The sequence below is a fragment of the Peromyscus leucopus genome, chromosome 2, assembly GCF_004664715.2.
Source record: "Peromyscus leucopus breed LL Stock chromosome 2, UCI_PerLeu_2.1, whole genome shotgun sequence".
Taxonomy (NCBI): Eukaryota; Metazoa; Chordata; class Mammalia; order Rodentia; family Cricetidae; genus Peromyscus; species Peromyscus leucopus.
Genome location: NC_051064.1, coordinates 92,376,912 through 92,391,005, shown reverse-complemented (window position 1 = coordinate 92,391,005; position 14,094 = coordinate 92,376,912). Strand labels below are relative to the sequence as shown.

General features: G+C 38.1%; 1 long non-coding RNA gene across 3 annotated transcripts; it reads left to right on the top strand.

Moving 5' to 3' along the window:
- The first annotated feature begins 274 nt into the window (after positions 1–274).
- Positions 275–14,088, top strand: LOC119087346. Of its 3 annotated transcripts, none has more exons than XR_005090755.1 (5): positions 275–601; positions 6,154–6,361; positions 7,343–7,482; positions 8,876–9,003; positions 13,831–14,088. It is a non-coding gene; the product is annotated as an uncharacterized LOC119087346 (long non-coding RNA). The 3 variants fall into 3 exon arrangements; XR_005090753.1 differs by having other exon boundaries at positions 6,134–6,361; XR_005090754.1 differs by lacking the exons at positions 6,154–6,361; positions 7,343–7,482 and having other exon boundaries at positions 279–601.
- The last annotated feature ends 6 nt before the right edge of the window (positions 14,089–14,094 follow it).

Sequence of the window (14,094 nt, the reverse complement as noted above, 5' to 3'; positions counted from 1 at the left end):
TAAAATAGGGTTAATGGTGAAGATCTCTTAAGCTTCATATAAGCTCTAAGTAAGACAATACAAATAATGTTCTAAATACAGATTATTTCCCGTTTTGGAACAAAAAAAAAAGAGAATAAAATATGCCATCCTCTGCTGCCCAGAGATGCTGCAGAGCAGATGCAGTAATATGAAAAGGCTTTTCCAAGTGTGCTGCATTAGCGTTATCTAACTTCCTCTTGGCCATAAGCTCCTTTTTTCCCCTGGCTGTGAACACAGCCTTGCTGCCCTTATCTTCTGGTACAGCCCTGGACTATTTGCATGTGGGGTTTTACAGACCAGCATTCACAGTGCTTGCAGCTCACGGCCACATTCACGTTCAGAATGGCAATCTGCTTGCTCTTGGCAGCGGAATCCTCAGGCACTTTGCATTTAAGCGTTCACTGTGCGTGGCTAGTTAGAAGAATATAGAGCTATCACTAGTGGCTCAGGAAACTTCGGGATGTTTGCAGTGCTGGTAAACGCTGAAACCGGAGCCCTCCAGGACTGCATTGACAGTAGAATCGCCTGCTCGTGTTAGAGCACCATGCTTCCTGCTCGGTCTTTCCTTCCAGACAGCCTGGTATTCTTTTTTTTTTTTTTTTTTTCTTATGGCTTGCCATGCTGATTAATAATGGGAATTTGAAGGAGAGGTGATGTGAATGGGTTTATGTATCATCCAGATGACCTCACGATTACTCATAGTTAACTGGAAAACTTCCAACCATTTCTTTTGATCTTTGCTTCCTGAGGGATTTGACCTGCCATCTGCTATCAAAGCCCATTTGGAAAGAGCATGCTTGAGTACTGGTTCATCCAGGAAATATGAAATGGGAACCATTAGTAGGAAGATGATGTGAAATAGAAGAAAATCCTTCAGTAAAAGATCAATACAGCTTCAATACCCAGGCCATGACTGCAGGATTCCAAGAATAACCTCAGAGAAGCCCAGACAGATCTGTAAAGTAAAGCAGCATGGATCACGGCACTGCGTGTGCAAACTCCTCGGCACTAATATAATGGCAGCCTCTAGTTATTTTGTTTTCTTAACATTTTGAACTTTTTCAGAAAGAGAAAATATTTAGAGAAATTATAAGATTTTTCTCCAGGAGTCCTTATCCCACAAGGTTGTATTGGAGAAAACAATAAAACAACAATCTGTAAAATAGCAAAGAGTTTCTATGGTTATTTAGAGAAAAGGTATTTGGAATCCAAGAAATGTTTAGGATTGTAGCAAATGCAGTGATTTTTAAAATTAGAATATAAGAGAAAAACCATTGGTGAATTAAATTAGCCTACTTTATAACAAGGACTCATTACATTTCATTTTCTACTGTTTTGATAGTCTTGTTAGTATTTGTGGCTTCTCTCTCTCTCTCTCTCTCTCTCTCTCTCTCTCTCTCTCTCTGTGTGTGTGTGTGTGTGTGTGTGTGTGTGTGTGTGTGTGAGAGAGAGAGAGAGAGAGAGAGAGAGAGAGAGAGAGAGAGAGAGATTAGGCTTTTTATGTTAATGAAAACTTACTCTGTTTTTCTTTAAGGAAGGATTAATGTAAGAAGGGGAAAAGGTTTAAAGTTTCATCTTATGCCTGCTATTTTACTAAAATTTCAAGGAAATTGTATAAACAAAAGATAAATGAAGCTAATATTAATTCAATCTATTTTTTTAAAACTTCGAGTAATGGATCTCTTTTTAAAGGATGATTTTATTTTATTTTATTTTTTACTGATATGGAAAACTCCATTTATTTACAGGTAAGCTATCTTAATTAAAAGTTCAGCACTGGGATTGGCTGTGTCAGCACAGGCAAGGAATGGAAAGGGTTAACAGGTTGCCTGGACAATCTGACTAGGGAAGGTAGCTGACGTAGGTGTATAGCTCAGTCTTCCACATTTTGTGGTCAGTTTTATTTGCCAGCCCTGCCTGGGTAATTATATCAGATTTCCACACCCTTGGCTGTGTGGACAGAGAGAAGGTTTTTAGCTCACGAAAGAAGGTTCAGGAAGTCTGACTTGCATAATTGGTCTTCTGTCTTGAAAACATCTATCCATGAGTGCTTAGTTGGGTAATATGCCTGAACTTGCCTTTTGGAGTTTCTTATGCTGGTTAATAGTTGCCATTCATGACTATGGCATTTTATGAGACTGTGTAGAAATATATGTTATTCTTATGGTCCCTTTTTCTCTCCCTCACCATTTTTTAAACTTTTTCTAAATGATTTTCATAAAATCATGTAATACTGACACTACTTATAATTCTAGTATTTCTCACCTTTACTAATTTTTCATAATACATATATAGCTATTTGATTTTTAAATAAATTCTCTTTGAAATAAACCCCAAATTATTCACTTTAGATGCCTTCTAAAAAATGTATTCAAGGTTATGGATTCAGTGCGCTGATTATTTTTCCTGATAATAAACCAAGTGTGTACATGTACCTAGTCAAATCATGTAATTTAACTTTAGGAAATGCTAGTCTTGTCTAATCTTTAAATGGGAAAACTGAGGTGCAGTAAAGTATACCGAGTTTTCTACAGGCAGATAGCCAGCTAGAAAAAGAGTTAATGATTAAAACCAGACTTTTAGACTCTTAAATCCAAGCCTCTCTCACTAACTACACTGATTTTGGTTGGGCACCTATTTGGTAAAATTATAAGAAACATTCACTTAATAAAATATTATAGAAAGACCATCAGTTTTAAAGCAACAAAAATGGCCCATCTTTCTATTCAGGCATTCTTTAATTATTTTTAAGTGTCTAGTGGACCACAGTTGCTTCAAGACAATGGTCCTCAACCAAAGTATTCATACAGGAGTTCACCAAGACCTCTCAAAGCCATGTAGAGTGTTAAGAATGTTGTAGAGACATGCATTTCCCTCAAATTCCATAAGAGAGGGATTTGTGGGAAAAGCATTCCTATTGAGGTTGCTATTTTGATGCCATAAGAAGAGTCATTCTTTTCACACACTTGGGATTTTGTTAGGATTTCCCCCTGAGTGAGCACACCAGCAGTGATACTAAATGTATGGATGAGTGACAATATCATATGACTGCTGCTGTGTGTGGAAAGTGAAAGAATTTCATATCCGTGTCAATTATTTTCTCTCCACACAAATGAATGGATACTGAACAAATTCCAGTTGATAGATCTTCAAAACTAATTTTTTGCATGGTAGGTAAACATGTAATTTGGTACACAAAAATTGTGCAAAGATCCAAAGATTGCATTACACCTATAATAAAATACCTCTATTTGCATCTACAAAGGGATGTTTTAAACACTTATCTCAATTAAAATGTTAAATAAGAATAGAATTAGATGTTATACTCATAGATCAATGCCTTGCTAAACCACCATCAAAAAAAGCTTCCTCCCGCAGCAAATGGGAGCAATACAAAGACCCACAGTGAGACATTAGAGAGTGAGAGAACTTGGAACATTCAGCCCTAAATGGGATATCTCTATCCAAGCCCTCCCTTCAGAGCTCAGGGAACCCCATGGAAGAAGAGGTAGAGAGTGTAAAAGTCAGAGGGGATGGAGGACACCAGAACAAGTCCTTCTAAATCAACATGAGCAGAGCTCATGTGAACTCAGAGACAGCAGCATGTACAGGACCTGCACAGGTCTCCACCAGGTCCTCTGTGTACATACACTACGGCTTCCAGTTGAGTGCTTTTATGGGATTCCTGAGTGTACAAACCAATGGGGCTTTGATTCCTGTGCCTTCTCTTGGGCTTGTTTTCTTCTGTTGGCTTGTCCTGTCCAACTTCAATGTGATAGTTACTCTTTTATCTGATTATATTTTACTTTGTTGTATTTCATTGTCTCTTTCCAATGTGAGACAGAAAGGGAGTGAATCTGGATGGGAGGAGAGGTGGGGAGGAACTGGGAGGAGTAGAGGAAGGGGAAACTGTAATCAGGATATATTATGTGTGGAAAGAATCTATTTTCAATAAAAGGAAAAAACATTTAAAAATTTAAAAAAGAGAAAAGAATAGAATTAATGCTAAACTTTAACTTATTCTAGCAATAAATAACATTCATACACAGACCTATAGGTAGAAAACACTCAGACACATCCATCTCCTTGAAATATGCTCATTGTTGGTTTTCATTTATTAATTTATCATTTTTCATATTTATGTAATTATATTGAACATAATCTATTAATAGAATGTATTTGATAAACAATTTACTAACAGAATTATAACGTAACACATTATAAATATTTTAACATTGAAAAACTATTGGAAAAATTAAAATTAAACTTAATTATATTTTTCTTAGAAAAATATAGTTACCAACTCATATCATTCAAAGGTAAAATAATATTATGTGAATAAATTCCTATCAAACTAGTATATAATCTAGTGAGAAAGGAAAACGAACTAAAAAAATAAGAGGAAGATATAAAATTGCAATTTCTATGAAGATCTCATTTCTCAATTTTTGTTTTTAGTATTATTGATGGGGGACCAAATCACTATGTTATCTAAATTTCATAACAAGTATTTAAAATTGTGGAATAATTTCATTTAAAAAAGATTAATATAAAAAGCCAGGCAGTGGTAGCACATGCCTTTAATCCCAGCACCTGGGAGTTAGAGACAGAAGTAGGTGATCTCTGTGAGTTCGAGGTCACCGTGGTCTACAAAGTGAGTTCCAGGACAGCCAGGGCTGTTACACAGAGAAATCTTGTCTCGAAAAAAAAAAAAAACAATAAATAGTCAAACAAACAATATTAAATATTAAATTAATATTAAAGTATGCTATACTCTCACTATGAAAACAACTAGTTAGTGAACTTGTCAATTATATTTTAGCCATTCCACAGTGGCTTGTGTACGTCAAGCCATCACGTTGTACATTAAAAAAAATACAATGTTATTAAAAAATTTAAAATAATTAGAAAATTAATGAATTAAACTGGAAAACATAATTTATAACATTTATGTCTTGATTAAAATATTAGATTATTCAAAGGGTACAGAAAATTTGAAGACTATTACTTTCAGGACTGAAATCGATTTTCTAGACGGAGAATTCTCGACAGAGAATTCTCCACGGAGAAACTTAGGCCCGGAGTCACTTTTCCAGGACTAAATCCGGCAGTTGTCCGTGGAGCACACTGCAGTCTACAGGGTTGCTGGCATCTCTGCAGCAGACTGTCGAGAGTCAAGTCATGAGCCTGCATGTCCTGTTGTCTTTGCTTGTTACACTGAGTCCAGAGTAGTTCAGGAAAGGCTACACTAGTGTTAAGAAGCTTCTCCAGTTTCCCACACCATGATAGAACAGAACTTCTGTATTTACCAGATTAAGTGAAGTAGTTATATCTTAGAAAAGTTAGAAAAGCTCAAGTCAAACGAATTAGAAATAATTAGAGTGAAAACAACATTAACTTAAAAGGTACATGCATATGTAAAATAACTGGAGTTTTTAAAATTCATTTATTTATTTTTGTACACTGGGGTTTTGCCTGCATGATATCTGTGTGAGAATGCCAGATTCTCTGGAACTGGAGCCACAGACAGTTGTGAACTGTCTGTCGTGTGGTTGGCTGGGAATTGAACCCAGTATTGTTAACTACTGAGCCATCTTTCCAGTCCCATAATTGCAGTTTTAAATCATGTATAACCATATTTTTATTAAAAGTTTCAAGTCTGGCTTGGTATTAGAAGTTATCCTCAATGAGAGATAATTCAAAACCTAACACTTCACTCTGGTAATGTGTAGGAAAGTTTTATCCTGAGTAAATGTGAATTATTTATGATTTATTCCAGCAATATTGTTTTTTAGCATCAAAAGTTTGTTACTGAAAGACACAGAGTTTAATTTCCTCTTCTATTTTTTAAAATTGCTGGCAGAAAAAACTTAAAAGTAGAAAGGTAAATTTGCCCATTTATTTAAAAGTAATTGAACTCTAAAAAATTGTAAATGTGGTAAAACTGCTTACAATGAAGTTTTTTTTTAAAAACAATTAAACCATATCAGCCTCATTGTAGAGATCACTTTTGGCTTTTGCTTTAGCATATTATAAAATAGAAAATTTATTCTGTTCTATTAAGTGTCAATTATATTCAAAAGTGATTTATCTTCCTTTTCTTTCCCATCAGCATTTTATTTTCACTTTCAGACAACCAAAACAAAGAAAATAATGAAATTTCGAACAATTTGGAGATATTTCCACTTAGAACTCCTGCCCTGACAATCTGGAAGTGAATCCAGTGTCGGTGCACTTCTTCATAACATCCATAATCACAACGCTGCTGTCTGGGACTCACATTTCACTCCTGGAATGTTTCAGAGAAGCCACGGAAACCATAATCATCAGATGAAAAATTGTAGGGAATCTCTTCCATATAGAAAAACCCACTTCTGTGCTAGACCTGCAAGAGTGTATTATAAATACTATGTTGCTTGAAAAGTCAGATATTCAAGAATCTCTTCTAAGTAATTAGGAAAATATACACAAATGTTTCAAATTGCTTTTGAAAACCGAAGCTCAATTTCAAAAACAGCCAACTAAAAAGCAACAACATAAAGACAGGCAGGCTCAGCTTGTAGATCACTAACCGCACAAGTCAATGACCTGAGCTGGAGCCTAGGAACCCATGGTGGAAGGAAAAAAACAGTTCCCACAAGTTGTCCTATGATCCCTTTCTGTGCACTAGTACACACATGCACACACACACACACACACACACACACACACACACACACAGAAGTGATACTATAAAAGCCAAGAATCCCATTGTTTTGTTTATGTTACTTATCTAAATGAATAAAAGCACTAAAACTGAATACAACATTTTCAGTAGTGTCATAAAGATGAAATATTCCAAGGTTTGTTCCTACCCATTTTGAAGGGCAAAATCATGGGATTTTATCAAAGAATAAAACTTGATAGAAACGATGGATGACTAGGATGATAAATTTTAGATGAGAGTGGATACCTCATAATATTCAGGTCATTTGCTTAGAAGAAAGGAAGAGATGAGTTGTACCTTGCCTTTGTGATAAAATCATGCAGCAGTTGATGTTTCATTCAGTATTTAATTTGGTGTATTTATCTATATTTACAGTAACTCTGTTCCAAGTTGATTAAGGCTTAATCACAAGTGACTAAGCAAGTAGGCATGAAAGAAAGAATAAGTCATAACTATTACTCACTTATGAATATTCTTCCCATATTCAGGGATTTAGATTTGCTTGCACATTTTATGACCAACTTGACCTGGTTTTTTTCTATTAAAAGATAAATTAACTTGTGATAAAACAAAGAAACAGGAAATACAGATGATGTTATTAAATGCTCTGCTAAGTTTTCACACAGATCTACAGACCTATGTTTCCCAAATATGTCATGGAATATTGACTTCTCGGCATACACAAAACTTGCCAGAACCAAGTCAGATCATAGCTGTGCACTAATATTCTGAGACAAAAAAAATTCTAGTTCCAGGTAAGTAAGAAAGTTCAGAGACCTGGACACATGACTACCCACCCCCCTCCAAAAGCCAACTAGAACAAAAACTGCCCGCTCCTTGTGCGGCATGTGGGGCGTCTTTCCTTCTGCGGGTTTAGGCAAATCTGGTCTTCAACCCATGGCTTGGCAGGCTGTGGAGTAGGAAAACTGAACAAATTAAGCTCTTATACTGCACAGTGGAATGCTGTCTTTGAGGATGATTGAGAGTTAGCTGAATCATTTGGAGATTTTAAAGATGTAAATAATTTACCTAAACACTTTAAATATCAGTGGCAAGTTATGCTTAGCCTCCTGATAGCAAGGAAAAGAGGAAAACATTTCAGTTTTAAATTCTGATGTTTCATTTAGGTGTCAAGCAAAATTTTAGCTAAATATTACCAACTACATAGTAGTTGTCTTGTTCTATTTCTAATTTAATAACTGAAATTATTTTCTGGGGACACTGTATAAGAATACTTTTATGTCACAGTTCGGGGAATAGCATTATGAATTTTCTGTCAGATATATTGATTGTACAAACTATTAATAGACACAGATCCATAAATAGTGGAAACAGACATGCCATCATTTACAAAACAATAAAAGATCAACAGTAATTCATTATGAGAATTTTACTAAACGAGTAACAACTTAAAAAGACAATATCCATTTTGTAATTTAAATAGAAAATAGAAATGTCCTGAAAACTGAATTCAGAGGCTGACAGAAGTTTATCAGAGGCTGACAGAAGTTTATTTTTTTCTCCCTTCCTTTCTTCCACCCCATTTGTTTTCTTGCTTTCTTCAAAACACAAAGCCCACACTCTCCTTTTCTTTGACTATATACGTGGACAAGACATTATGATTATCTTTTTTTGTATATTAGAAGTATGAATGAAAATAAGTATTATTATGATAGTTAGTAAGGTGTCCATATAGGGATTTTCTTAAGGACAGTTTGCCTTCCAAGTCTGGCTAATTGTTTTATGTCTAATGTTGTATTTAGAAGCAGCTTTGAGTATGGAATTTTCCTGGGATGTTATTGTTCATGGTCACCCATCACTGGAGATGAATGATCTAACTAGTTTATTCCTTCATCTTTTGTTCTATGTTCACAATTCTGTTTCACTGATTGATTCTGTCAATCAGTGAAAAGAAACATGTCAAAATGGAAGCTGGTTGGTGTTTTAAACAGAGGTATCAGTAATTCATATGCTTTTTATTGCATTGTATAATTTTAATTTAACTTTTAATGACATCTGTTTTCAAAGTGTGGATGAAATGAATACTCAGTGTTCATACTAAATTTTGTGTAATTCATATATTTTACATACTCTGAGGAAGTATCTTTCTGTAACCTTCAACTTAGACATATGTTCTTACACATTTAGAAGATGGTGTTGTTGATGACGGACTGAGTGGGGCCAGGAGACACACACGCAGGACTGCCTCGGGCTTCGAGGAGGAAACATAGCCCACTTGGCGCCTTGTTGTCCTGGGCAGATGGGGCACTATTATGGTGAGCAAATATATAGTGTATTATGGGGGTGGGAGAGAGAGTGAGAGAGAGAGAGAGAGAGAGAGAGAGAGAGAGAGAGAGAGAGAGAGAGAGAGAGAGAGATTGATTTCGTGTAGACAGAGGCATACCTTAAGAGTTGGAAGCGGTGAGGAGCAGGCTGAGGTGGGTGGCTTGATTGCCACCCAGGACCATAGTGATGTCTGGGTCCAGCTGCTGAAGGGGCCCATGCCTAGGTTCATGGCCATGATGCAGCCATAGTCTGTGTTGATGTCTGAGACTCCTGATACTACCAAAGGCTGAGAGGATAGGGCTATACAAAGTTGGTCCTGCCCCTCCCGGGCTGGAGCACTCAGGAGAGAGGGTCCTACATCTCACCTGGGAAGCACAATAGATCTGACCATGTTTGCAGGGGCATGGCCAAGATGGCCGTGAGGGTGTGAGAATGGGAGAGCAGGTTATGCCCCTCTTGCCTGCCATGTGGTAGCATGGGTGAGGGAAAGATGCCCTCTTCCCATTGCCCCTCGACACCTGCAGCAGGTGGGGCACCTGACCCAACCCCTCACCAGCTGCAGCACTCAGGAGAATGAGCCCTGCCTGGCAGTACAGTAGAGTTGGCTTTGTAGATATGGGTACAGGTGAACCAGCCCTGAGAGCGTGAGGGGGCATAGCTGGTACCACCTCCCTTGTCTGCACTGTGGTGATGGGGCAAGGGAAAGATGCCCTCCTCCCTTACTCCTATGGCTGACCCTCCCCTTTACCAGCTCCAACACTTAGGAAAACGGGGCCTGCATTTCATCTGGGCAGCACAGCAAATCTAACCCTGTTAATGAGGACACAGGTAAGTCAGCCCCGAGAACACAAGCATGGGCGGGGGGGGCGGGAGATATGTCCCTTCCTCCCGCCCCTCAATGCCTGAGGCAGGTGGGACAGCTGGCCCTGAGATCATAGAAGTGAGAGAGCTGTCCCTGCCCCTCACCAACTGCAGCACTTAGGAGAGTGGCCTCTACATCATCACATGGGCAACACAGTAGAGCTGGCCCTGAAAATACAGGTGTGGGAGAGCCAACTCTGAAGATGTGAAAGCAAGACACCAGCCCTGCCCCTTGCTCATCACTGCAAGGGGTGAACTAACATGGACAATGCAGGAGAGTTCACCCTGAGGGTGATGACAGGGAAGAGCTGTCGGGCTGACCAACCCTGCGACTGCCCAGGCCCAGAACCAGGGTTATGTGTTGGCCCACCCCAACATTCACCCCATCTATGTTCTGGGGGAGCATGTGAAGGGGCCAGTCCAGCAGACCCAAAGCTGCAGAATCTCTATGAGAGGAGTCCCAGTGATGGTCCAGCATCAATAGTGCATCAGAAACCAGAGGCCTCAACCAGACCAATGACTCTTTGCAGTGAACACGTGCACACAGAGATACATAGATAAAAGGGTTTACTGCGTGACTCACTATGTCACACTACAGCTTCCATGGTGAGATTTTTCCCCCTCTTTTTATTTCTTAAATTTTGTTTTATTTTATTTGAGGGGGGTGAGGTTGCAAGGGCAGAGTACTGATAGGAAGGGGTGGGAAATGAATAGGATTGAGATGCATGGTGTGAAAGGCACAAAGAATAAATAAAAAGAAAAAGCAAACAAAATGAGGGAAAAAAAAGATGGTGTTAAATTAGGACAATGCATTCTTTTTTTCATTTTTTAAATTTATTTATTAATTTAATTTTACATATCAGCCACGGATTCCCTTGTTCTCCCCCTCCCCCTCCCCCCGCCTTCCCCCCAGCCCACCCCCAATTCTCATCTCCTCCAGGGCAAAGACTCCCCCGAGGATTGAGTTCAACCTGGTAGATTCAGTCCAGGCAGGTCCAGTCCCCAGGACAATGCATTCTAAAGTAAGTCATACTGAGTGTTTCCATCTCCCTGCACCCCAATGGTTATTATGTCTCTATCTATGTAAAATCATGAGTGTGAAGCTGGAGAACAAGTAGACATGAGGAACCATGTAGTAGATGCCTTCCTTTTACAGATGAACACACTGAATGAAGCCCAAGGGGCCGGGGCGGGGGGTGTGTTTGCAAAGACAGGAATCTTGGTACGAAAGAGAATCAGGTGTGAATTCTGATTAGTGACCATGTAAACTTGGACAAGTTCCTTAAACTTGATGAGCCCAAGTGATTTCCTTCCTGAAATGGATACAATTATCTAGAAGGCCCACAGTGGATTTAATGGAAATCATCATTGCATATCGCACAGAAGACACCTGTTCTTTATTATTTTGCCTTTCTGAGGTAAAGTCCATCCAGACAGAAACCTTCTTGGGAGTCTGAACAGAATGGTCTACTCTGTGCTATTTCTGTCACAATTTGCTGTTGCATCCTCCAGGAAGCTTCAGCCTCTGGAACTGAAATCCCTCACCCCAGCTCACATAGGAATTTTGTCAACAAATGAGGTGCCTTTATCCAAAGCCACAGCCTCTTTGATTTGTCCCAGTTAAGGGAGCATATATATAAATCATTTCTAAGTTCACAGGGGCTCAAGCTGAGATAGACCCAATTGGATCACCAGGAACAGTTTATTGAAAGATTTTTGTCTTTCAATAGGAAGCTACCTCATATTAACTAAGTTTATTTTCATTGTTACTTTCTCTATAAACACTTCAAAGGTCTTTGAACCCCCTACTCTCATGGTACTTTTGTTGGCATCTCATCCCAAATGACTGCTTTCTATCAGTGAGACAATGCAGTCATGACCTCAGCATCAACTGCCCCCTTGGTGAAACCACCTTGCCTTTCATTTGGATTCTCTGTCCCCAGAAACCAAGCCCTGTAGTGTTGTTACAAGTTCATGCTCATTGACTCCATCACATTTTCACTAATTCCCTGTAGGGTTGTGGATGACAAGTTTCCCCGTAAGAACTCAGGGTTAGAGATTTCCTCAACTCCAAGACTGCTTAGAAACCCCACCTTTACAAGTCCCTCTGGTCTCAATTTTTTTCTACCCCCAATTTCTTTGGATCCATGGTTTTCTTTCTTTCTACTCACTTTGTCCCTTGTCCCTCCAATATCTGACAACGGGAGTCTTCCTGCACTTTGCATGTAAGTTCACAAATCCAGTTGCTTTTCTCTAGTATTTACACCTTTGCTTTCATCTTCTGCTTCCTCCTTTTGCCTACAGACATTTTTAGTTCTCTTGAGACCTAGGACACTTCCTTCAAATCCTTATCTTAAACAACTGTGATTAGATCTTTCCATGTCTAAGGTTTGGGAGAGTGTCCTGCAATTCCCCATCTGCTCACTCTGACGAGTCCACACCACTCAGACTAACTAGTTTATGAATTAGCTCTACTTCTGGACAATTCTCACTCATGTTTGCCAACTACAAAGGTCTATCACCTTCTGAGTTTTTTTTCCTTTCAACTCATCTCACTATTGCTATCACTCTGTTCCTACTTTCCAAAGCTCTCTCCTGTTAGGACTTGAGTAACAGTAGCTGAGTCTCTTTGACCCCACTGGCTGCTTCTTGCCACTTCTTGACCCATTTTTCTAAATGTAATGATTATTTATGTCATTATACTCAAACCTGTTGCTTTTCCAGGTTGAAATGTTGAAGATAGAGTTGTGGTTTTTTGCTTTTTCTTGATTTCCTTCAGGAAAGTTGACCACAACAGAGGGAAAACAAACACTTTTACAATAAATATTTATCACATTCATGAAAAATGGAATTCTAAACTTCATTTTAAGCCAGTAAATCTTTAGCACAAAAACTTCAGTTTACTCAATGAAATAATTAGGCATAACAATAATTAATTCAATTCTGACTAGCACTTTAGACTTTGAAAATTCAAAACAAGGAACTTTGTTGTTAATAGCAAAATTATTCAAATGTTTTGCCTTTTATTCTATCTTTTCTAAAGTATCAACTGCCTTTAAAATTTCTCCTTCTTTCTCTCCTCTTTTCCCCTTTCTCTCTTCCCTTTATCTTATCCACTCCCAGAAGGAGAGCTGATTGACAGATGTTAATAGATAGGTAAATGGTAACAGGATATCTTATCTGGCTCCTTCAATCATATGGGTTTTCTCTGTCTTATTTTTAGAGTGAATTGCTTGGGAAAGTTAAAGGTCATTAGTGCTGCATGACAGGAGATGGATCCCTTCATAATTATCATTGGGTCTTGTTTGAGGCTTTAATTTTTTAAAGAATTCAATGTAAAGTCAATATATAACAGAAAGTATCTGCCAAGATAACAATGATTAACAAAGAGTCAAAGTGGTAACTTAAAAAGAGTCTAGATATTTTTGTGTGTGCATGAAACTGTGTGGTACATGACAAGAAATGCATTACTAATAAAAAGCAACTGTTTAAAAAGACAATATTTTAATGTCTTATAAATAATAAAGGGTTTTATGTTGCCTAATAAAAAGCTTCTGCTCACTTACATTTTACTAAGTATTCTTTGGGAGAGAGGCAGATGAGCTGGTAAAGAAATAATGCCTTTAGCATTATTATTATTTAGCCTTAAAACCTCCTTCCTTAATTATGTATAAATGGTAGAAAACTTTATTGATATGCTAAAAATAGTTATAAATAAATCTATACACACAGAGTTCTGTACCATGGACTTTTGATGGTAGGTTAGGATTAGTCAGAACAAGGTGGATCGAAACATGTCACTCTTTTAGTAGCAGTAAATATATTGTCAGGGTATCTGACTCACATTCTCCTTCTTTCCTGTACGTACTCTAACACACGAGTCTGAACTATGAGATAAGGAATGCCCACACAAACCACATCCTTTTAACTTTCTCTGTTTTTCTTTCTGCCTGAAGAGAACAGGGAGAAGCCCAACCAGAAGTACAGTGAGACTACACTCCAGGCATCTGGTCAAAACTGAGCACAAGTGGGAGGCAACCATGAACATTCCTTGTCAAACCCAAGAACTTCATTTGACTCCATGTGATTGCAGGAGCCACTCATCTGTGACCTCGGTTCCAGTATTTCTTATTTCACTGGGACAATATTATTCAAAGATCTGTTTTGGTGGGGTCTTGCTTGTTCTTTGTATCTTACAATGAAATAAAATTTGTAGTAGC